General features: G+C 40.5%; 1 protein-coding gene across 1 annotated transcript in view; it reads right to left on the bottom strand.

The window, feature by feature from the left end:
- The window catches only part of LOC139367232 (cadherin-18-like), a 390,933-nt gene extending 369,814 nt beyond the window's left edge, over window positions 1-21,119 (bottom strand). Inside the window, exon 1 of the mRNA XM_071105455.1 lies at window positions 21,038-21,119. The gene's annotated coding sequence lies outside the window, so the exon portion shown is untranslated. The remainder of the gene's footprint in view (window positions 1-21,037) is intronic.
- Between the last annotated feature and the right edge of the window lie 4,573 nt (window positions 21,120-25,692).

Genomic DNA, 25,692 nt, shown 5'->3' with positions numbered 1-25,692 from the left:
TTTGTTGGCTGGGTATGGTTCCCAATCAGAGGATGAACTGAATGGAATAAACACACTGAATGGTGTTTATTATTAAACACACTGAACACACTGAATAAACACACTGAATGGTGTTTATACTTAGGTAGCCTTTTTCCCTTTTTCCACCTGTAGTTTGTGGGATCTTGTTGTTGTACTGTTGCTTTCCAGCCCTACAGAACTGTGCGTTCCGTTTTGTATTTGTTGTTTTTTCGGTTTCATCAATAAAAGAAAGATGTACCCCTACCACGCTGCACCTTGGTCTACTCCTTCCAACAACTAGCGTTACATGGTATGACTTAAAGATTGCTTTACAGCAGCGGAGGAATGGGTAAAAATCCTAGTGGCTAGATGTGACAAGCTGTAATTGCTGCTAAAGTTGGCTCCACAGTGGCTTGCGAAGGTTTTCACCCCCCTTGGTATTTTTCCTATATATTTATGACTTAAAATATAGTTTAATGAAGGTTTGTATCATTTGATTTACACAAAATATTTTTTCTCGTGAAACAAACAAGAAAACGTGAGAGTACATAACTATTCACCCCCCAAAGTCAATACTTTGTGGAGCCACCTTTTGCAGCAATTACAGCTGCATATCTCTTGGTGTGTGTCTCTATAAGCTTGGCACATCTAGCCACTGGGATTAATTTTCCTGTTGCACAAAGATTGCTTTTGATAGAATTGACAGCTTTTGCTACAGGCATTCATACACTGAGAGGAAAGCAGATAAGACAAAATAACACAGCTAGCCCTCTCTCTTTTTTTTTTCGGAAATCCCAAAACCTTAAGGTAGATAATTTGCTTAGTCCTGGTCTCACCGAACTCAAACAACACAGCACTCGACCCTTTCGAAGACATTGTGTTGATATTCATACTTAAACTGACTAGTTCTAACACTGACTTTAGTACAGTTACTTTCTCAAGAGTGCTGCACTTCAACTTCTTGACGATACTCACTACAATCAAAACAAAAACACGTGCTCCACACAACAGGAAATGGTCAGGGGGCAAGATTCAACAGTTCTAGAATGTTCTCCAATTAATTTTGTCATTGCTCTCAGTTCTGGAACCTTGGCAGGGCGCCACACTGCCCATACCAGGCCGACAAGCTTCAATGAACACTAAAACAAAAATAAGTTGAGATGATGATCTTTTGTGTTCAACATCAAATGCCCCTGAAGTAGTTGTACAAATTATCCTCAAATTGTTATTTTAACAAAACATGATAAAAGGAAGCTTGGGTTTTTATTTTGTGCTATGCCAGGGATAATGGAGTAGTAGCATTTGCGGGTTCCCCAAACGGTAGTTAGATAAACTAGCTTAGCTGATAAACGGGCAGAGAAAGGAATCAAGGTTGGTCCCAAGTTGAATGCTAACCACAGTCCCAATAGATTTCACTATCTTGGAAGTGCTCGTAACATGCTTACCAATGGAAGATGCATCTACTGGACCCCCTGGGCAAATATTTCCATATGGCACACATACTGTACAATGGCCGTCCTCTCTTGTGATAGTCTATGTTAATTAACAACATAAATGAGAAGCACAATCACAGGCCAAAAACAAGTGTGAAATAATTGAATCAGTGTAATGAAGCATTTCAATTGCAGCCAATTAACTAATTAAGGTGACAGTTATACAATAATTATCTATGATTACATGTCCAATCAAAGGTCACACGTTCCCATGTCTCTCTCTGAAATAGAAGCTAAACAACTGGGGTCATTTAATTAATTTAATTAAACATGTTTATGGGCATAATTACTATTACACTATTCATTCTCTAAATATATGGTGGCTTGAATGGTTTGTTTGATGACACAGAACAGAGACGATATGGACAAAGGATTTGGTTATTCACTAAAAATATAATACATTTCGCAACATAAATGTTTTCACCATTGGCTACTGTTGGGTCACCATTGGCTATTTTTGGATACTTTTGGGTCAATGCGTTGCACCCGAACAAACACATGTAGTCTAATAAATACTCTAATAAATACTACATTTTGAAATGCATCTTTTGAAGAATGGTTGGGACTTCAACGAGTTAATAAGAAATGACTTACCCGAGTCAAAACCTGTCATCCTCACTCAACTCATCTCTTAGTCTCTTTTACTCATCTCTACCCTCTGGTGAGTAGCACCTCAGAGCTATGGTTTTGGCAAAGATGAACGACTCATTAAAGTTCAACCTGGGCCTCCAGGGAAATTAACAGAGGGAAAGTCCAAAGCGGTTTAACCCTAATCCAATCTACCCAGAGATGAGTAATACAATCGGTAGTGCTTTATGAGTAATAAAGTGGGAAATATTTAACCTGCTTAGAGACTTTAAAGGAGAATAATGGCACATTTCGAAAATGTGTCTATATTCCTAGGGAGCGCTAGAGCGTGAGCTACATCACAGTGTGAGTTACATAAACAGTCCCCAACTCACTGCAGCACGAGATATACAGTATCTAAATTCAGAAGGTCAGATCAATTGTGAGATACGGCATATACATTTTATGTGATACATTTAGGTGGCGGGTTCCCAATTCGAACTTTTCTGAGATCTCTGCCAAGCAGGGAGGAAACAGCAGCCAGCTCATACAACTACACCACACTGGCAGCTTTCAAAAGGGCCTACATCAGACTTTAGCACGTCACCCAAAACAAAACGCCTTTTGCTATCTTTCTCTTTCAATTCCCTGGAAACCAAGCAGAAACTGCTATGCTCTAAAGAAGGTATTGTAGCCACACAAATACATTAGAAGATAATTGTTGATTTGATCAGAAACACTGTGAACAAAATCATCACCTAAATGATGTCACCTCTGTGCAAAGGGTTCTACATGGAAACCCAAAAGAGTTCTAACTGGAATCAAAACGGGTTCTTGAAAGGGTTCTACTATTTGAACAGCTGAAGAACCCTTTTAGGTTCTAGATAGCACCTTTTTTCTAAGAGTGCAGGGGCGGACTGGGACAAGTATTCGTCCCGTGCATTTTATCCACACCAGCCCACATCCCTCTGTGAGCCGCCCTGACCCTACACACCCTATTTAGACACAGGCAGTAGTGCTGACACAGTGGCCCTTGGAACAATAATAACATGGCAGTGAATACATGTACAGCTGGTTGTATTCATCATGCAAAGTATAGCAACTACGTAATTACAGTGCTTATTGTTAAGGTTCTATGTTTGACATATGCATCATTTCAGCAACTGATTGTTTAGCAGTTGTTCTCAGTGTCCTTTAACGTAAGAAATGTACAGTATACTGTATGTATGAATGACATATGGGAAGCCCTATTTATGAGGAACCTGGTTGCCGTTCCTATGGCTTCCACTAGTTGTCAACAGTCTTTAAAATGGTTCGATGTTTTTCTTTTAAGAAATGAAGACATAGTGTTATTCATTCCATGTGTCACTCTGAAGGTCCTTACTATTTTGGTGCGTGTAAACAGGAATGCGCTTCATGTTGTTTTTATCCGGTATTATTCCGTCTTAAATTGTATCGATTATTTACATTTTAGGATACCTGAGGTTGGATTAGGAACGTTGTTTGAAATGTTTGGAACAAGTTTCCAAGTAACTTATTAGATACTTTGTAGTCATGTTGGGGGAGTTGGAACCGGTGTACGCGCCAAATAAGTGGACATTTCGGGGATATAACGGAATTTATCGAACAAAACGACCATTCATTGTGTCAATGAGACATTTGAGATTGCAAAAAGAAGATCTTCAAAGGTAAGGCATTTATTATATGGCTATTTCTGACTTTTGTGTCGCACCTGTCTGGTTGAAAAATTATTTTCATGTGTTTGTATGCGGTGCGCTGACTTCAGATAATCGTATGGTCTGCTTTCGCTGTAAAGCCTTTTTGAAATAATCTGACACAGCGGCAAGATTAACAAGACGTTAAGCTTTATTTTGATGTATTACACATATATTTTGTTGAATGTTGAATATTGATATTCCTGTAGTTTGAATTTGGCACACTGCCATTTCACTGGATGTTGTCAAATCGATCCCGCTAAAGGGATTGGCGGGTGAAGGGATCCATAAGAGGTTCATGTTTTGCACACAGATCGAGGTGTCTGATGAGGGAAATACAAAGAAAACAGGTTAGTCAAGGGACTGTGTTTACTTATACAAAAGTATTTAAAGTGTGTTTTAGTATAATGGTCCAATGTCACCTTAGTTTTAAATAAATTTATACAAATTTTAATGGCTTTAACTTGGTGGACACATCACCTTCAAAGAACATCCCCAGTGTGAGAAATTGTGTCTTCAAACTGTAAAAAAACAGCCACAGTTATTATTAACCTAGGTACTCTCAATCCAACATGGAAAATATGCATTGTAGATTTAAAGCAACATGCTAGAGGAGCTCACCATATGTCTCGGCTAACACTTAAACTGAGTTATTTTTCCCTCCCTGTGAATATAAACCATCTTAATTATAGCAGAGCACAGGCAAGCGACAAGTCACTGTTACGTAACACTGATAATATAGGATCATTTTATAATAATTTTGGGAGGGTACGGGCAGAGCATAATCTATGACTTTGAAGTCTATTGTTAACCATTTGGGACTGACAGGGCCCATTACCCTCTTGCAATGAATTAACAAAAACTGCAGACACTGCAAGTTAATTAATGTAAGTAGATCCATGTTTTTCATTTTATGTGGTAAGTATTTTAGCCTGTACTCCAGCCTTCCATGGAGATGGGTTCATTCAATTTAACCAAAAAGACATTCAATGATAAAGTGTTGGGGAAGAAACTCAACAAAAATTGACTTGCATCCCATTAATTGAATTACCTTGTACCTTTTGTTAGCTGCAATTAACTGAGATGTGGGGTTCTGAGTCTCTTCCAGGACTGCAACAAGTATGCATGCACGCAGCAAACAGGTACAGGTGAAGTCGGAAGTTTACATATACCTTAGCCAAATACATTTAAACTCAGTTTTTCACAATTCCAAACATTTAATCTGAGTGAAAATTCCCTGTTTTAGGTCAGTTAGATTCACCACTTTATTTTAAGAATGTGAAATGTCAGAATAATAGTAGAGAGAATGATTTATTTCAGCTTTTATTTATTTCATCACATTCCCAGTGGGTCAGAAGTTTACATTCACTCAGTATTTGGTAGCATTGCCTTTAAATTGTTTAACTTGGGTCAAATGTTTCAGGTAGCCTTCCACAAGCTTCCCACAATAAGTTGGGTGAATTTTGGCCCATTCCTCCTGACAGAGCTGGTGTAACTGAGTCAGGTTTATAAGATCCTTGATCGCACACACTTTTTCAGTTCTGCCAACACATTTTCTATAGGATTAAGGTCAGGGCTTGCAAGCCTCCCCCTTTTTCCGACAATCATAACGATGGTCGTTATGGCCAAACAGTTCTATTTTTGTTTCATTAGAACAGAGGACATTTCTCCAAAAAGTGTGATCTTTGTCCCCATGTGCAGTTGCAAACCGTAGTCCTTTTTTCGTGGCGGTTTTGGAGCAGTGGCTTCTTCCTTGCTGAGTGGCCTTTCAGTTTGTGGATATAGGACTCGTTTTTACTGTGGATATAGATACTTTTGTACCTGTTGCCTCCAGCATCTTCACAAGGTACTCTGCTGTTGTTCTGGGATTGATTTGCAATTTTTGCACCAAAGTAAGCTCATCTCTAGGAGACAGAACGTGTCTCCTTCCTGAGCGGTATGACAGCTGCGTGGTCACATGGTGTTTATACTTGCATACCATTGTTTGTAAAGATGAACTTGGTACCTTCAGGAATTTGGAAATTGCTCCCAAGGATGAACCAGACTTGTGGAGGTCTTGTCACACCCTGACCTTAGTTCCTTTTTTAAGTCTCTACTTTTGGTTTGGTCAGGGCGTGAGTTGGGGTGGGCATTCTACATTTTTGTTCTATGTTTTGTATTTCTGTGTTTGGCCTGGTATGGTTCCCAATCAGAGGCAGCTGTCTATCATTGTCTCTGATTGAGAACTATACTTAGGTAGCCTGTTCCCCCCTGTGTTTGTGGGTAGTTGTTTTCTGTTTTGTGTGTCTTCACCTTACAGAACTGTTTCGTTTCGTTCACTCTCTCTCTTTGTTGTTTTTTGGTTATTGCAGTGTTCAGTTTATATATTAAAATTAACATGGACACTTACCGCACTGCGTTTTGGTCTGATCCTTCCTATTCCTCATCCGAGGAGGACAACGATCGTTACAGGTCTACCATTTATTTTCTGAGGTATTGGATGATTTCTTTTGATTGAAGGTAGGCCTTGAAATACATCCACATGTACACCTTCAATTTATTCAAATTATGTCAAATAGCCTATCCAAAGCTTCTAAAGTCGTGACATCATTTTCTTGAATTTTCCAAGCTGTTTAAAGGCACAGTCAACTTAACTTCTGACACAGTGAATTACACGTGTAATAATGGCCATCGCGATGAGTGCATCCAAGGACAGGTTGTTGTCTCGACATGCCAGTTCCGTCTGGACCTCCTTCTGCAGTCCTCTTCTGAATAGCGTATGGAGTACCGGCTCATTCCATCCTATGGATACTCGACAATGGTCTGATCATCCTGCTGTAGTTGAAATAGGCGCTCACCCCCCCCTCTGCCTTCCGGTGGATGATCTAAGATACCTCTGAACAGAGCTCTCAGATGCCTCCTGACCCCTCAGTATCTCAGATACCTCCTGAACTCATGGAGAGTCACATGCCTTACCGTGGCTGAGCGACGCAGATGGGAACACCTGGGGCTCTGTCCCAATTGAGTTCAAGGGGCGCACGAGATTCTGTGTCTGATGTATCCCAACTCGGGACCTATGAGAGCAGAGGGACGGTCACATGATCTTCCACCTCTTGGGGCAGATGTGAGTATCCCATCTTCATAATTTTCTGGCAAAGTCTTTTTAGTGTCGATCACACTAGCTGGCTGTCCCTCATGTACTTTTTCAACAGTGCTAGTGGATTCCGGTGCCGTGGGGAACTTTATTGCCAGATCCTTGACTGCTCTTTGAACATAACCTCATACCCATTCACCTCTCAGTTTCCCATCCAGGCCCTTGGTAATTGGCCACTAGAATCCGGAAGCATCACATACATCACCACAACACTCATTCTCACCGTGGATTCCATTCATTAGGAAAACATTCACTTTTTCATCATTTGTGCACCGGTTTACAAGATCATCCTCGGCCTCCCATGGCTCGAACACCATAACCCCACCAACTCATGGTCAAGGATGAGAATCACGGACTGGGCACCCAAATGCCGGAGGACATGCTTTCCCGTCCCTTCTCGAGTCGTAGCCTATGTGGTCTGGGACGGAGATGTGGACATTCACCAAGCTCTGGAGAGTTACGGTGGTTCCTGGTCCCCTGGCTGAGGATGGACATTGAGGGAGGTCCCGCCTATGCCGTCAGATCCCTACTGGACTCCCAACGTTGTGGGGGAGGGGTACTGGGAGGGGTACAGTCCAGAGGAGTGTTGTTGGGTTATGGTGGAGGACATTGTTGATCCCAACATCATTTGTGAATTCCACCTTAAAAAATTGAATGAATATGCCACCACAACAAACCTGCCAAGAGAGGGCTGCCCACCAAAACTCACAGACCAGGCAAGGAGGGCATTAATCAGAGAGGCAACAAAGAGACCAAAGATAACACAGAAGGAGCTGCTAAGCTCCACAGCGGAGATTGGAGTGTCTGGCCATAGGACCACTTTAAGCAGTACAGTCCACGGAGCTGGGCTTTACAGAAGAGTGTCCAGAAAAAAGCCATTGCGAAAAGAAAAAAATAGGCAAACACGTTTAGTGTTCGCCAAAAGGCATATGGGAGACTCCCCAAACATATGGAAGAAGGTACTCTGGTCAGATGAGACAATAATGTACCTTTTTGACCATCAAGAAAAAAGCTATTTCTGGCGCAAACCCAACACCTCTCATCACCTTCTCATCACCCCCCACCCATAGTGAATCATGGTGGTGGCAGTATCATGCTGTGTCGATGTTTTGAATTGGCAGGGACTAGGAAACTGGTCAGAATTGAAGGAATGATGGATTGCGCTAAATACAAGGGAATTCTAGAGGGAAACATGTTTCAGTCTTCCATAGATTTGAGACTGATCGGAGGTTTACCTTCCAGTAGGACAATGACCCTAAGCATACTGCTAAAGCAACACTAGAGTGGTTTAAGGGGAAACATTAAAATGTCTTGAAATGGCCTAGTCAAAGCCCAGACCTCAATCCAAATGAGAAGATGTGGTATGACTTAAAGATTGCTGTACAGCAGTGGAACGCATGTGCCAAGCTTATAGAGACATATCCCAAGAGACTTGCAGGTGTAAGGTGGCTCTACAAAGTTTTGACTTTGGGGGGTTAATAGTTATACACGCTCAAGTGTTCTGTTTTTGTGTCTTATTTCTTGTTTGTTTCACAATAAAAAACTTTTGCATCTTCAAAGTGGTAGGCATGTTTTGTAAATCAAATGATAACTCTCCCCCCCAAAAATCTATTTTCATTCCAAGTTGTAAGGCAACAAAATGGGAAACGATGCCAAAGGGGTGAATACTTTTGCAAGCCATTGTAGTTCAGACAGCAATATAGTTTGTCACCATTTGGAATGAAGCAGCCATGCAGATATTCTTAATTCCCAAATATTTCAGTCTGTATTCACACAAGGCTGACACTTATTTGATACTTTCTTAAATTAATTCAAAAACAATCTGTACTGGCTGTAAACAATCTCTTGGTTGAACATTGACTCCAGGTTAGAGCTAAGCGTAGTGAATTTACAGCCAGTAAACTGTATTAGCCTCTCTTATTACATATCAATAAGTCACTGAGGATAGAAGGAAATACACTATAATGATGTTTATACACAGCAGCACACAATGCCCATTATGGTGGGCTTTTATTTTGTTCCATGGCTACAAAGTGTTTAAGTACCATAACACACCGATGGATCCTTAGCCTCATCTGTTCTATATGCAGTTTCACCTCATGAATTAACAAAAGTACGTGCTTAGTAATTAGGAGGCACTGGTGTGTTTGTTTTGAGGCCCGGAGTAAAGAAAGCATTCCCAATGGTGATCTTATCTACAGTGTAGGTTAGCAAGTTAGCAGTGTGTGTGATGTTGGCTAGCCCTTCCAGAGATGAAAACAAAGACTTCACTTCAAATGTTTAACAAAGCCAAAACATTAACATTTTATTTGTCATATTTTTTTTGTGGCCAACTTTATATTTAGTTTGTAATATTCAGAAAGTGGTAACATGTACAGGTATATCATTTAAATTAATATAAATTCGAATATAGTCATATCATATTTGCATTTCATATTTCACATATATATTTTATTGTACCTATGGGCTGCCAAAACAATCAGAGAAATGCACACAAACATAAAGAACAGTATCTACAGTTGTGTAGTATTTCTCAAGTACCAGTTGCATAGTTTAGACATTTTGCGGCAAATATACATTTTGTGAGTAATAATAGGGCCAAGCGTAGCTTACATTGTTTAAGGATGAACAACACTTCTTCCAGGGCAACAGGAACCACCATATTTCTCTCTATTCATAGCCACGTCTATACCAATTTATAATTGGGTGAAATGCTAGTGCTTGGAAATACAATTTCAAGTTTGAAACGGATAGCCCTCCAGCGTCTTTCCCCTCTGTGTAAATTTGCTAATTTTATCTGGAATCTCTTGCCTATCCATACAGATTTTCTAAACGCACTGTGGATTTTATCACAATAGCTGGAATGGGGAAACATTGAGCTCACAAAATTGAGCCAAGGCAATATATTCATTTTCACAAAAGAAATTCTGCCGGTTGAAGGGACTGGAATTTTACTCCATCAACTGAGATCTGATTGAATTGATTTGAGCATTCTGTTGAAATTTCTAAAGAAGGAAATATATCTGATCCTAAATCATTTAAATGGGAAACTATTGAGATTCCAAGTAGATGGGGTCCTCTGTCAGATTCTTGAGAGGGAGTAGGGCAAATTTGGTTAGATTTATTTTATAACTTGAGATGGAGCTGAATTTGTCAATGATCTTCAAAGCATTTGGGAGGGATTGAGTTACATTGTCTAGATAAAGTAAGATCTTGTTTGTGTGTAATGAGATTACACAATCTGTAGAATTGAGACATTTGTGTTTTTTCATCAGAAATGATTGCTTGACTAGAGGAAGTTATGAATTTTTTTGTTATACACTTTGCATCTCCGTTGATAAATTCAAACCTCTTCGTCCATCTGAGGGTAAGTGTTCTAGTTTCAAACACACACTATACCATCTTTCAAGGGATAGTTTACTCAGGATAGAAACAAACATAATTGTTCACAGACATTGGCTGTAGTTGATTCAAGAAGGCAGTTTTTCCTTTGAACACTTAATAGGCATATGTTGTTACTGTTAGAATTCTCAGTAACACTTTACATTAAACTATTTTTGTGGAATAAAACTGTAATTACTTTTGTAGCAACATTTTATTAGCATGTCGTTACATACACTGTAGTTCTTTGGTAATTGCATTTTAATTGCATAGCATGAGCTAAGAGTTTTTGGAACTACTGTACAGAAGAGCTACTGTTCCCAATTCCACTTAATTGTTCAATAACTTGTTTGGGATAGGGGGCAGCATTTTCACTTTTGGAAGAATAGCGTGCCCAGGGTGAACTGCCTCCTACTCAGTCCCAGATGCTAATTTATTAGTATTGGATAGAAAACACTCGGACGTTTCTAAAACTGTTTGAATGATGTCTGTGAGTATAACAGAACTCATATGGCAGGCAAAAACCTGAGAAAAAATCCAAACAGGAAGTGGGAAATCTGAGGGTGGTAGTTTTTGAACTCACCCCTATCGAATACAAAGTGGGATATGGGTTATTTTGCACTTCCTAAGGCTTCCACTAGATGTCTTTAGAACTTTGTTTAAGGCTGCTCATGTGAAGGGTGGCCGGATGGGAGCTCTTTGACTAAGGGGCCTGCCTACAGCCTCGTTCTCAGTCATGCGCTTTCACTTGAGAGGTAGCTCTCGTTCCATGGCTTTTCTACAGACAATGGAATTCTCCAGTTGGAACATTATTGAAGATTTATGATAAAAACATCCTAAAGATTGATTCTATACTTAGTTTGACAAGTTTCTTTGACCTGTAATATAACGTTTCGTCCGAATGGACCAGATCGCGCTTTTGGATTTGATTTGTTTACCAAATGCCCTAACAAAAGAAGCTATTGGACATAAATGGACATAAATGATGGACATTATCGAACAAAACAAGCATTTATTGTGCAACTGCGATTCCTGGGAGTGCATTCTGATGAAGATCATCAAAGGTAAGTTCATATTTATAATGCTATTTATGAATAATGTTGACTACCCAACATGGCGGATATTTCTCTGGCTGGTTTGGGCTCTGAGCGCCGTTCTCAGATTATTCTTTTTCCGTAAAGTTTTTTTGAAATCTGACACAGCGGTTGCATTAAGGAGAAGTGTATCTAAAGTTCCATGCATAACACTTGAATTTTCATCAACATTTATAATGAGTATTTCTGTGAATTCAAGTGGCTCTCTGCAATATCATGTAACACGCCAATGTAAAATAAGATTTTTGGATATAAATATGAACTTTACCGAAAAAAAATATATGTATTGTGTAACATGAAGTTCTATGAGTGTTATTTGATGAGATAATTTTTATTTTAAACTTTATTTAACTAGGCAAGTCAGTTAAGAACAAATTCTTATTTTCAATGATGGCCTAGGAACGGTGGGTTAACTGCCTGTTCAGGAACAGAATGACAGATTTGTACCTTGTCTGCTCAGGGGTTTGAACTTGAAACCTTACGGTTGCTAGTCCACCGCTCTAACCACTAGGCTACCCTGCCGCCCTAAATCATCAAAGGTTAGTGATCAAAGATCATTTTATCTATATTTGTGCTTTTTGTGACTCCTCTCTTTGGCTGGAAAAATGGCCTGGTTTTTCTGTGAGTTGGTGATGACCTAACATAATCGTTTGTGGAGCTTTCGCTGTAAAGCATTTTTTAAATCAGACACTGTGGCTGCATTAACGAGAATTGTATCTTTAAAATGGTAACAAATAGTTGAATGTTTGAGAAAATTGATTTATGAGATTTCTGTTGATTTGTGTTTGGCCCCCTGCAATTTCATTCCGCTAGCGGAACCCCAGACAGGATAACTGTCACGTTCTGACCTTTATTTCCTTTGTTTTGTCTTTATTTAGTTTGGTTGGGGTGGGCAGTCTGTTTGTGTTTCTATGTTTTTTCTATTTCTGTGTTTGGCCTGATATGGATCTCAATCAGAGGCAGCTGTTTATCGTTGTCCCTGATTGAGAACCATATTTAGGTAGCCTGGGGTTCACTGTTGGTTTGTGGGTGTTAGTTTCCGTGTCTGTGTTTTTCACCACACAGTACTATTTCGGTTTTGTTATTTCACATATTCGTTTATTGTTTTTGTATTTCATAGTGTTCAGTGCTTTTGTTATGAAAATCGTCATGAACACTTACCACGTCGCATCTTGGTCCGATGCTTACTCCTCTTTGAACGAAGAGGAGGAAATCTGCCGTTAGAATAACTGTTATTATTATGCAAATAAAGCCATTTCCAAAGTCATATGTAGAACTATTGTTGCTATATTAATAATCAGAAATTTACTACACATGTATAAGAACTTGATGTCAAGTGTTGCTATATAAACTTATGTCTCACTCATTATTAAAATATGTGTTAGTCATTTTGAAGCTGCAAAGTGGTCTACTCTTGTATTTAATTCTAGACTATAGGCAGTATAAAGGTTCATATCTAGGAAACCTCCAAACCATGTGCGTATGACCATAAACTTAGACTAATTCAACTAACTGTTGTAGTTTTTGGTTCTTCATCCAATATTTAGCAAACATCAAATATTATTTGGTTATCTGAGAGGTATTCAAAATACTATCAAAAATACTAAAGAAAATAGTTGCCTTTCAGTTGAGACTCTATATAAACTATATTAGACTACCTTGAGTATTTGAAAAGTTAGTAAGTTCAAGCAAACTACAAAATATAACTATTTTCTGCCCAGACCTGATGTCCATCTTACTGTATAAAGCATGACTAATTCTAAGTGGCAACAACAAGCAAGTCGATGCGCCTCCAACATAAGTCATCAAGCTAAATGTCAGAGGGAGACATAACCTTTTAAGAGGGCTAACCTTTGAGGCAAAATGGTAAGATGGGGAGTCATTTAGTAGTGCAGAAGGTAGACTTGGGTTTTAATGAGTGTTGGTATGTATGATATAAATTGACTGTGGGTTAATGGTTAGAGTATAACCCAGGAGCTCCCCATTATTACAGACACACACAGACACACACACACACACACACACACACACACACACACACACACACACACACACACACACACACACACACACACACACACACACACACACACACACACACACACACACACACACACACACGCGGTCTACCTTGTTCCTTGGTTGATTAAGACCAAAATACATTTACAGGATTACTGTCACGCCCTGGCCTTAGAGATCCTTTTTATTCTCTATTTGGTTAGGTCAGGGTGGGACTTGTCCTGGTATGGTTCCCAATCAGGCAGCTGTCTATCGTTGTCTCTGATTGGGGATCATATTTAGACATTTTTTTCCCACCTGTTGTTTGTGGGATCTTGTTTTTGTGTAGCTGCCTGTAAGCAGCCCAGAATGTCACGTTTCGTTTTCTGCTGTATTTGGTTTTGGTGAGTTTCATATTATAAAACATGTGAAACTCTAAGTACACTGTGCCTTGGTCCATTCATTCAGACGAGTTTGACAGAAGATCCCACCACCCACGGACCAAGCAGCGTGCTCAGGAGGAGCAGGGATCCTGGGCCTGGGAGGAAAGCCAGAAGTGGAGGACATCCTGGACGAGGGACGAAATCATGACAGGAGACAGAAGCCTGCCATGGAATCAGGCAGAGGCAACGAAGGAGCAACAGCGACGAGTCCGGTATTCGCGGCCACAAAGACAGCCCAAAGGACAGCCCGAAAAAAATGTTTTTGGGGGGCACACGGGGTGGTCGGCGGAGCCGAGGTGTGAACCAGAGACAACCTCGGAGGAGATAGAGAGGTGGTCGGTCGAGCCAGGGAGAGTGCCAGAGCCCAATTGGAAGTCAATAGAACAGTGCGAGGAGGGATACCGGAGAATGGAGTTCGCGAGGAGTATGTGACAACGCAGGCGTTTGGAAGAGCGTGTCACCAGTCCAGTGCAATCTGGGCCGGTCCCACGCATCAGGCCTCCAGTGCGCCTCCCCAGTCCGGTACGTTCTGTGTCTCCTCCTCGTACTCGCCCTGAAGTACATGTCCCCAGTCCAGTATGTCCTGTGCCTGCTCCCCGCACTCGCCCTGATGTACGCCTCCACAGTCCAGTACGTCCTGTGCCTGCTCCTCGCACTCACCCTGAAGTGTGTGTCACCAGTCCGGTACCACCAGTGCCGGCCCCACGCACCAGGCTTACTGCGACGACCCCCAGTCCAGAGCCTCTGGCGACGGTTCCCAGTCCGGAGCCCCCGGCGAGGGTTCGCAGTCCGGAGCCTCCGGCGAGGGTCCGCAGCCCGGAGCCTCCTGCGAGGGTTCGCCTTCCGGAGCCTCCGGCGACGGTTCCCAGTCCGGAGCCTCCGGCGACGGTTCCCAGTCCGGAGCCTCCGGCGACGGTTCCCAGTCCGGAGCTTCCGGCAACGGTCTGCAGTCCGGAGCCTCCGGTGAGGATCCATGGCCCGGAGCCTCCAGTGATGATCCATGGCCCGATGCCTCCGGTGATGATCCATGGTCCGGAGCCAATAGCGACGATCTACGGTCCGGAGTCCCTGGCGACGATCCACAGTCCGGAGTCCCCGGCGACGATCCACAGTACGGAGCCTCCAACGACGATCCCCGCACCAGAGGCGCCACCGATGTTGGTGGAGCCACAAGCGGAGCGGGGTCTGCGTCCCGCACTGGATCCGCCACCGAGGGTAGATTCCCACCCGGACCCTCCCCTATAGGTTCAGGTTAGCGGCCGGAGTCCGCACCTTTGGTGGGAGGGGCGGTACTGTCACGCCCTGACCTTAGAGATCCTTCTAATTCTCTATTTGGTTAGGTCAGGGTGTGACTAGGGTGGGTAATCTATGTTTTATATTTCTTTGTTGGCCTGGAATGGTTCCCAATCAGACACAGCTGTCTATCGTTGTCTCTGATTGGGGATCATATTTAGGCAGCCTTTTCCCACCTGTTGTTTGTGGAATCTTGTTTTTGTGTAGCAGCTCAGGACATCACGTTTCATTTTCTGCTGTATTTGGTTTTGGTGAGTTTCATATTTATTAAACATGTGGAACTCTAAGTACGCTGCGCCTTGGTCCATTCATTCAAACGAGCGTGACAATTACTGGTTAATGGAATTGTGTGTAACCGTTATCCGTTGGGGAGGCACTTGGGTGAGTCCACACCCCTCTCGATTCAGATCAGGTGTTGTAGTAAAAATAATTAAGGCGTTTGGAAGTATTTGAGAATACAGAAATACTTTCAAGTACTTATGAACGGATATTCAATTGGGAGAGTTTGTTCTGAGAAAGGACCATTGAATTATATTTTTTATACACTAATAAAGATATACAGTACACAGAAATAACAACAAAAGCAAGTCTCTGTTTTAACACTGTTTAGGTTACTACATGATTCTATATGTGTTATTTCATAGTTTCGATGTATTTCCTATTATTCTACAATGTAAAAATAAAGAAAATCCCTTGAATTAGTAGGTGTTCTGACCGGTATTGTATACATTTCCACACTATGAGATTGGAATAATACTGTTTAATTATGCTGATAAACCAATAAGAAGGAGAGTTCCTAACCTCTCTGCCAATAACAACTCATTATCAGTTTTCCCCTCCCAACTCAAACCAGTCCTAGCTAAAAACATTTTTTTTAAATTGCTCTTTGCTATAAAGATATGCCCCAGATTTGTGATGAAAGTGGAAGTGCTGGGCCATAAAAGCACTTTTTATGGGTAGGTAATCATTACCATTAATCATACTGACAGACTTCTCTTTCCCACAAAGAATAGGTCATGGCTAAAGACTGTACCTCAGACATCGGCCATGAATACAGGTCCCTCCCCACACTCAAGGCTTTAGTTTTAGGTTTTTAGTTTTGTATCCACAGTAAAGATTTTGTGAAATTACCTGGGGGGCTGTATAGCTTGTTGAAAATATAATGGAGAATAATGACATCTCCATATTTGAAAGGGATGAAGGAAATCAATTAGATGCTGTCTTTTGAACTGCAACAGACAACCCAGGAAATCCCAGACAAATGTTAGATTACCACTAATGAGAACTCATTCTGACCTCCCAACTCAGACTTGCAAAGCGAAATACATTTTGATCTGTCTTCATTCTTTTGGATGCCCTATCAATTTTGGTGTTCACACAAATGTACCTAAACCCTAAACCCTTGAGTCAATCCCAAGTTTTTGGGATTGACTCAACGCATGTCAGAGTTGAATATCACAAATTTAGGTCACACAGATTGCTGCTGCTTCTGCCCAGGGACTGACTGGGACCATAAATCGGCCCAAGTATTTCTAACACACTGGCCTTTTCTTTCAACGTACCCACTGGGCTAAAGAGTGGACCAGCCCATCTGGCATTTGCCCGAACTGCCCTATTGCCAGTACATTTTTACTGCTACTACTGCTTGGTGAGCTGTGTTCATTGTTGTGGGTTTCAGAATTGTGGTGGCCACTGGCTGCTGTCCTGCCGAGTCTAATTGTTATCAGAGTGATAACAAGCTGACAAAAGAGAGTGAGATACTGTAAAACTGTAAAACTACCACCCAAATATTGGGCTTGTGGTGCTGTGCTCCCTGTAAGATACTGTGTGAGTGATTGATGATGATCTGGACCATGTTAATGGTTATTAGACTTATTAAAATGAGTTTCAAGATTATCAAGTAGGTGTGGTACTTTTAATCCCCATGACATGAAAAACATACGCTTAGTCGTGTCTTGTACAGGTCTTATGTCAGTCTCATGATGACAAATACACTCTGGCTTGCTTCAAGGTGTCTGACAGCAATATAGAATGAATGTGTTTCAAAGATTACATGTGATTTATCTACATCTGTCGTGTACAAAGTGTTACTAAGGCCTCTTGCTGTGATCACGGCTCTGTGTGATTAAGAATAGATTAAACACTTCACAGATCTTCTTGATGTTTAAAACTACCATGTGAAATCAAAATCTTTGAATGCATTTTTCATGAAGATGGAGAAGAAAAGCTTCAAAAGTGATGTCATGCCAAGATACAGATGATATTCCCCCACTACCACTCCTCTGTCTCATACAAACACAATCACATTCAGTGAATGTACATGAAATATAATTCAAATATATAACATTCCTCTCATCAATTGTGGGAAATCTAAATGAAAAGAGCTGAAATTCATTAATATTACACGTGAGTCACGAGTGTTAGAGGCGTTTAGAATTTTACCATCACTTCAAAAGATTGATGGAAGTCTGGGGATATTGCTTTTAGTCAGTCATAAATTCCTCCACTGGTAGAAAAACAGCACCACCACAGGATGTTTTTGAAATGACTCCCTAAAATACATTTAAAAACCTCCATAAGAGCTCTGCAGCCAGCTGGTGGCAAAATGTGATTTTCACACCCTAAGAGATTGTTCATGCGGAACGTCTCTGAGCTACAACCTTGCGTAACTTGCTATGAAATCTATATGAGAAACATTTTACTAATGGTCTCCAGTCATGATAAAATAAATGAGAGAGCGAGCGAGCAAAGAGAGAGGGACTCCATGTCACGCAGAGGGTAAAATACTTTATAAATGAGAGCAATTGGTAATATCGGGACACCATTAGGTTCTAATCAAGGACTGATTGCATGGAAGAAAGGAGTTGACGAAGATAAACACACCCAAAGCTTTGAATTCACACCTGCAAAGATCACTACAGACCAAAGGTTGCCAATATATAGTGCAAGCATTCTCATTCAACAGAGCACACAAATTGAAAATTAACATTTTCCCAATGAGCAGGTGATGTCCTCCACTCAAACATGACAAATGTGGAATGCTCAACATGTGATGTATAACACATACTGTAACATTTGCAAATGTAAAAAGTTATTTTTTTAAATCCACTGTAATTGTATTGTAGAGCATTCACACAAAGTCTCCTTATTGCCTTTGAATAGCAAGCAGCAGCTGTGTAATCTTACATGCCTGCTGGAGGCATTTTAATCAATAGTTATGATTCATAATGCTGGCTGTACCGTACCAGTGAATCATACAGATGCAAAGGCCTCTCCATAACAACATCATCAGTACAAAATAAATGATCATGGTCATTGTGTCAGCAATATTTGACATTGTGTTACTTATGATACTTTAATTACTTTGACTCAACTATTCCAATATGCCAAATATCCATTACACATCTCAGATATGAAGGGACATAGACTTATATTTATATTTAAACATCCATGTAACTTATACCTTCAATAGAAATCATTACACCAGTCAGACTATCCTTCCTTACTGAAGTGTAACATCTAGACAGTATTGCAGTGAGAACATACTCTTTGAAATTCAACTGTGTTGACAATGCTGCCTCAGACTTGCTTCGATGTACCTAATACTTCATTGGGTAACTCATCAGGAAGTAACTAACATAATTACAGCTCGGTTTCTCTTCCTCTTCTAGAAAATAAAATCCCAAAAGTATCTCCTCCCCATATTACAGTGGCTTGCAAAAGTATTCACCCCCTTGGCATTTTTTCCTGTTTTGTTGCCTTACAACCTGGAATGAAAATATATTTTTTTTTGGGGGGGGGGTTTCTATCATGTGATGTACACAACATGCCTACCAATTTGAAGATGCAAACATTTTTTTGGTGAAACAAATAAGAAGTATGACAAAAAACAGAAAACATGAGCTGAACTGAACTTGAGCACGCATAACTCTTCACCCCCCTAAAAGTCAATACTTTGTAGAGCCACCTTTTGCAGCAATTACAGATGCAAGTCTCTTGGGGTATGTCTCTATAAGCTTGGCACATCTAGCTACTGGGATTTTTGCCCATTCTTCAAGACAAAACTGCTCCAGCTCTTTCAAGTTGGATGGGTTCTGCTGGTGTACAGCAATCTTTAAGTCATACCTCAGATTCTCATTTGGAATGAGGTCTGGGCTTTGACTAGGCCATTCCAAGACATTTAAATGTTTCCCCTTAAACCACTCGAGTGTTGCTTTAGCAGTATGCTTAGGGTCAATGCCCTGCTGGAAGGTGAACCTCTGTCCCAGTCTCAAATCTCTGGAAGACTGAAACATGTTTCCCTCTTGAATTTCCCTGTATTTAGCACCATCCATCATTCCTTCAATTCTGACCAGTTTCCCAGTCCCTGCCGATGGAAAACATCCCCACAACATGATGCTGCCACCACCATATTTCACTGTGGGGATGAGGTTCTCGGAGTGATGAGATGTGTTGGATTTGCGCCAGACATAGCGTTTTCCTTGATGGTCAAAAAGCTACATTTTTTTCTCATCTGACCAGAGTACCTTCTTCCATATGTTTGGGGAATCCGCCACATGCCTTTTGGTAAACACCAAATGCGTTTGCTTATTCTTTCAGCGATGGCTTTTTTTGGACACTCCTCCATAAAGCACAGCTTTGTGGAGTTTGCGGCTTAACGTGGTCCTATGGACAGATACTCCAATCTCCACTGTGGAGCTTTGCAGCTCTTTCAGGGTTATCTTTGGTCTCTTTGTTGCCTCTCTGATTAATGCCCTCTTTGCCTGGTCTGTGACTTTTGGTGGTGCCCCTTGCTTAGTGATTTTGCAGACTCTGGGGCCTTTCAGAACAGGTGTATATTTACTGAGATCATGTGACAGATCATGTGGCACTTAGATTGCACACAGGTGGACTTTCCTTAACAAATTATGTGACTTCTGAAGGTAATTGGTTGCACCAGATCTTATTTAGGCGCTTCATATCAAAGGGAGTGAATACATATATATATATATATATATATATATTTTTTTTTTTTGGAATCATGTTATTGTTTTCATTTCACCAATTTTAACTATTTTGTGTATGTCCATTACATGAAATCCAAATAAAAATACATTTAAATTACAGGTTGTAATGCAACAAAATAGGAAAAATGCCAAGGGGGATGAGTGCTTTTGTATGTTCCCATCCAAAAAGGGGTGTTTACAGGGTCACAGACACTCACCACAGTGCCTGAACGAGGAAACAGTAGAAAACATTCACTCAGTCATTCTCTACATAATCACTGTCAGTGTTTATACAATGTTGAGGAATACTATTTGTAGCCAACAATAAAATAATATCTGGTTAATGTCAATTAATTATCCAACATATGTAGGCACAAGCACAGCAAAATACACACTCAAGAACAAACAAAATACATGTTAACAGTATGTGATTTCAGTTCTGCCTATCCACAGTGCTAGGATGTGCACAGGAGACATGGGCCATTTTCTAACTAGCAGAAGTGCCGCTGTCCAGTTTCTTTTGAGCTTCACCAAGAGACGAGGGAGTGAACACTCATTGTTACGCTAGGTTTGCCTTCTCCTACTGCGAGTAGATGTAGCCTCACAATAGCCAAGGGCGGGGGGGGGGGTATAACTTTAAAGCAGACCAGGCATAGCAGCACAATATCTAATTTCACACAATGCGTCAGGGTGGGGACCAAGCCCATATAACAACAGTAAAAAAAAATATTCAGAGACCAGAACTTCAATTTTGATTTGCAAATTGCCATCATCTTTTTTCTTCACCAACAGACATTCTCCCATTTCTGAACTGGCTCAGTCTCCACATACAAGATCAAACCAGCCAGACTTTGACATGATTCAAACAACAAATGAACATTACATTTCCAACAGAATCCAAAGCTCATTGAGGAAAGCAGTCTTTTTTCTCTTACCTGTGTACTTTGAGTGGAGACAGCGGAGCTCCGTCTCAGTGAATGATACCTCAGGTAGGCTGTGATGGAACTGGAGTGTAACCTAATATAACATCAAAAGCAACGGCAGCGTACGGCAGCAGCAGCAGTAAGAAGAAGAAGAAGAAGGCAAAGAGGAGAAGAGGAGAAGGAGGAAGGTGCGAACGCTGAATTATGGATGTAGAGAGAGAGGAAATCCTGTGCTGCCCGCCCTCACTCCCCAGATCGCAGGGCGTGAATCAGCACTCGCATGAATCAAACGGCTCAGTCCACTGAAGGGCTCTGGTCTTGGCACTGAGAGACAAGAGGAACGGAGGGAACTCAGCCAGCGGCTGGATGGGGAAGGAGGGAAGGAGGGGGGTAGGAAGAACAGAGCAGTAGAGAAGAAGAGAGGAGCAGTGGAGAGTACACGGACACATTCCTCTTCAGCCAAACACTCATGTCCTCGCATCACAGTCCTCTGCTTGCTGTGTCTCTCTCTCTCTCTCCTGACTCCTTGCACACTCACTCACTCACTCACTGAACACATTCTCATTTCTCTTCTGTATAATCAATCTAGCCTGACAGCTAATAGTCCTATATTTTAACCAGCCAACTGATAACAGGAATGCCTGTATCCCAGGTTACGCTTCGCTAGTAATTTAAGCAATAGGTTTTTACCTGCTGTGTGATGTATAATTTTAGCAAATGAAAAAAAGAAAATCCATAAGAATGATTACTCACTTGTGTATTAATTCTGGGGGCAGAAGTGGCTAAATCAAATTTTGACTGACATTAAAATGTGTGTTAACAGTTTGTCACAAAAGATTACCCTCATTCCATTATTTACAAACCAGTTATTTTTCTAATGCTCCAATCAAATCCTCTCACAGAAAAATGGTTCCAGTTTTCAGAATAAACAGTGTGTGTGTGTGTGTATGTGTGTGTAGTTTGTAAACAAAGCCAGAGCCAAAACATTACTGAGGCAATATTTCGACTGATTCTCAGCCCTTGACACATTTACTTTTTGTTTTTTTATTCATGGCATTTCGGTTGAGTGGTGGATGATTAAGCGGCTTGACCTCATAAATTTAAGACAGTGTACCATGTGGTGCCCCATTGAAATCCAATAACTTGGATACCAGCCTTGTGTTATTCACGCTTCATTCCAAGCAAGAGCAGTCGACACAAACTGTTCGTCTCCACAATCCATACCATCTAGCGTGATGCCTCTTCAGGTGTGCATCATTATATTGGCGGCGCTGAGCATTTGTCTCCACCGAAGCATGTGTTTTCATCCCGTTTATGCCTTGTTGAACCTATCTATACCTCTCCCTCTTCGCACGCAGGTGAAGGCTCCTTCCCTGTTAAGTCAAACTGTCAGGAAATGAGCGAGGCGACGTCAGCAACTCATCTCCCTCAGCCACAGCCCAGCCATGCGTCTGTAATCAATCCCCTAGCCGTGTTGCTGATTGGTGCTGCTGTGTCGGGCCTGCCGTAGGTAAGTGATCAGCCCCCTCTTCAGGATATACCAGCCTGCTGTTGATCAATTGGCCCATTAATACTCCTGCAGAATGGATAACAGGCAACACAGAACAGGCAATGGGTACGGCTGCTACAAACTCCCCTCAAATGGCACCCTATTTCCTTTATAGTGTACTACTTTTGACCAGGACACATTAGGACTCAAAAGTATTGTACTATATCAGGAATAGGGTTCCATTTCGGATGCAGACGTGTTCTCACTTTACAAGGCCTTGTTGAACAGCCTTGTGGTTTGATTTGGTATGCTTTTACAAAGCTGATATCACCTGCACATACCAACACAACTAAATTAATGAAGAATGTATACACCTGTATGTGAATATTGCATTGTATTTCATTAATCACATACAAAAAAATCAATATGGGGGAAAATACTACCTTCCCAGAATGCATTAGTTTAACCCTCAAATTGACCATAATCCTTTAAAAATAAGCAAAACAAAGGAAATGGGTGGTGGAAATGTAATTGGTTGTCCTAAGCATTGAGGTTAAAGAGTATATGAACATTATTGTTTGCAGATAAAAGTAAAATATTCTTTGGTATCTGGAAGTGTGACCTGTCACATTCAATGTAACTCTCTTGTTCTATGACTGGGATTTCTTTGAAATGAGCTAAATTTGATTCAACTTCCTGTCACTCAAACTTAAATTCCAATTCTATATCCTGTGGAGTGTGGCCAATTCAATTCTAATTCAGTTCCCAAATTCTGAATTGAGCACAACTTGTGTGCGTGTGCATGCTGGTGTCCGTATTGTTTAACATACAGTTCCTTCACGTCAGTATTCATACCCTTTGACTTATTCCACATGTTGTGTTACAGCCTGAATTCAAAATAGATTAAATTGATGTTGTTTTCTCACCCATCTACAGACGATACCCCATAATGAAAAAGTGGAAAGATGTTTTTAGACATTTTTGCAAATGTATTGAAAATGAAATACAGATATCTAATTTACATAAGTATTCATACCCCTGATTCAATAGTTTGTAGAAGCACCTTTAGCAGCTATTACAGCTTTGAGTCTTTTGGTGTAAGTGTCTAAGAGCTTTCCACACCTGGATTGTGCAACATTTGCACATTGTTCTTTTCAAAACTCTTCAAGCTCTGTCAAATGTTTTTTTATCATCATGCTATAAAAACATTTTCAGGTCTTTCCATAGATTTTCGAAGAGATTTAGGTCAAAACTTCAATCAGGAACATTCACTGTCTTCTTGGTAAGCAACTCCAGCCTAGATTTGTCCTGTTTTAGTTTATTGCCTAGTTGAAAGGTGAATTCATCTCCCAGTGTCTGGTGAAAAGCAGACTGAAAATGGTTTTTCTTTAGGATTTTGCCTGTGCTTAGCATCATTACATTTTTTTTTGTCCTGAAAAAACTCACCAGTCCTTAATGATGACAAGCATACCCATAACATGATACTGCCACCACTATGGTTGAAAATATGGAGAGTGGTATTCAGTAATGTGTTTTATTGGATTTGCCACAAACATAACACATTGTATTCAGGACAAAAAGTGAATTCCTTGCCACATTTTTTGCAGTATTACTTTAGTGACATAATGCAAACAGGATGCATGTTCTGGAATATTTGTATTCTGTACTGGCTTCCTTTTTTCACTCTGTCAATTAGGTTAGTATGGTGGAGTAACTGCAATGTTGTTGATCCATCCTTAGTCATCTCCTATCACAGCCATTAAACTCTATAACTGTTTTAAAGTCGCCATTGGCCTCATGGTGAAATCCCTAAGTGGTTTCCTTTCTCTCCAGCAACTGAGTTAGGAAGTACGCCTGTATCTTTGTAGATACTGGGTTTATTGATACACCATCCAAAGTGTAATGCATAACTTCAACATGCTCAAAAGGATATTCAATGTCTGCCTTTTATTTTATTTTACACATTTACCAATAGGTGCCCTTCTTTACGAGGCATTAGAAAACCTCTCTGGTCTTTGTGGTTGAATCTGTGTTTGAAATGTATTGCTCGACTGAGGGATCATACAGTTAAATGAACGTGTGGGTACAGAGATAAAGTAGTGCTTCAAAAAAATCCCGTTATCACTATTATTGCACAGAGTGAGTCCATGCAAATTATTATGTGACTTTTTACTCCTTAACTTATTTGGGCTTGCAATAACAAAAGGGGTTGAATAATTATTGACTCAAGACATTTCAACTTTACATTTTTAATTAATTTGTAATAAATGTGTAAGAATGTCTAAAAACGTAATTCCACTTTAAAATGATGGGGTAATTGTGTGTGGGCCAGTGACAAAAAAAATCTTAATGTAATTAATTTTAAATTGAGGCTGTAACAAAACCAAAATGTGGAAAAAGTCAAAAGCTTTGAATACTTTCTGAAGGCACTGCATGGACTAGCCCTTCAGGATGACATCTGTCCTTGCCTTTTTAGGACAATAGGGACTTCCTCTGACTGGTATAGTCTATTGGAATCTCTGACTAAGTTATGGTACTGCAACAACCAACCCTGAAATGCTTATCTACAGTATCTCTCTGTAAATCAATAATAAAGTGACCCCTTTCTCACTGTGCTCTTGTATTGGTTTTAAATGACACACAATCAGTGTACAAATATTCCACTTTTAGTATCTCAATCTTTTTGGTTTGTGGCACACTTCACATTTTGAGGACTACTGCACCACACCACACTCACTCTTGCAACATTTTGGGAAAATAATATTTGTTTTAGTAGAGACAAAAAAAACGATTTCAATAACTTTTTCAAAAGTATTATCTCTATAAAACTGAATAAATAATCACAGTAAATAATATACAAAAAATCTGACATATATTGCCTTATATGGTCTTCCATACAGCTGAATACATGCTGTGGCAGGATATCTTGCTTGTCACATTAATGCAATTAGTTGCATCCCTCGAGAGATTGTTTGTATAGAACAGGTGCTCATGGCAGCAATCTCCTCATGCATAACTAACTGTTTAGTATAAGGTTGGACATGTTGATCTATCAACTGTTTTGACTGTATTTGTAACAACAATTGGGACTTCTATGTCATCGCAAAGAAGACTCAACCAACCGACCGCTTTCCCATTGGCAGGGATTGTAATAATCATAATAGTCATAATAATCAAA

This window comes from Oncorhynchus clarkii, chromosome 15 (genome assembly GCF_045791955.1).
Source record: "Oncorhynchus clarkii lewisi isolate Uvic-CL-2024 chromosome 15, UVic_Ocla_1.0, whole genome shotgun sequence".
Taxonomy (NCBI): Eukaryota; Metazoa; Chordata; class Actinopteri; order Salmoniformes; family Salmonidae; genus Oncorhynchus; species Oncorhynchus clarkii.
This window is presented reverse-complemented; position numbering and strand designations above follow the sequence as displayed.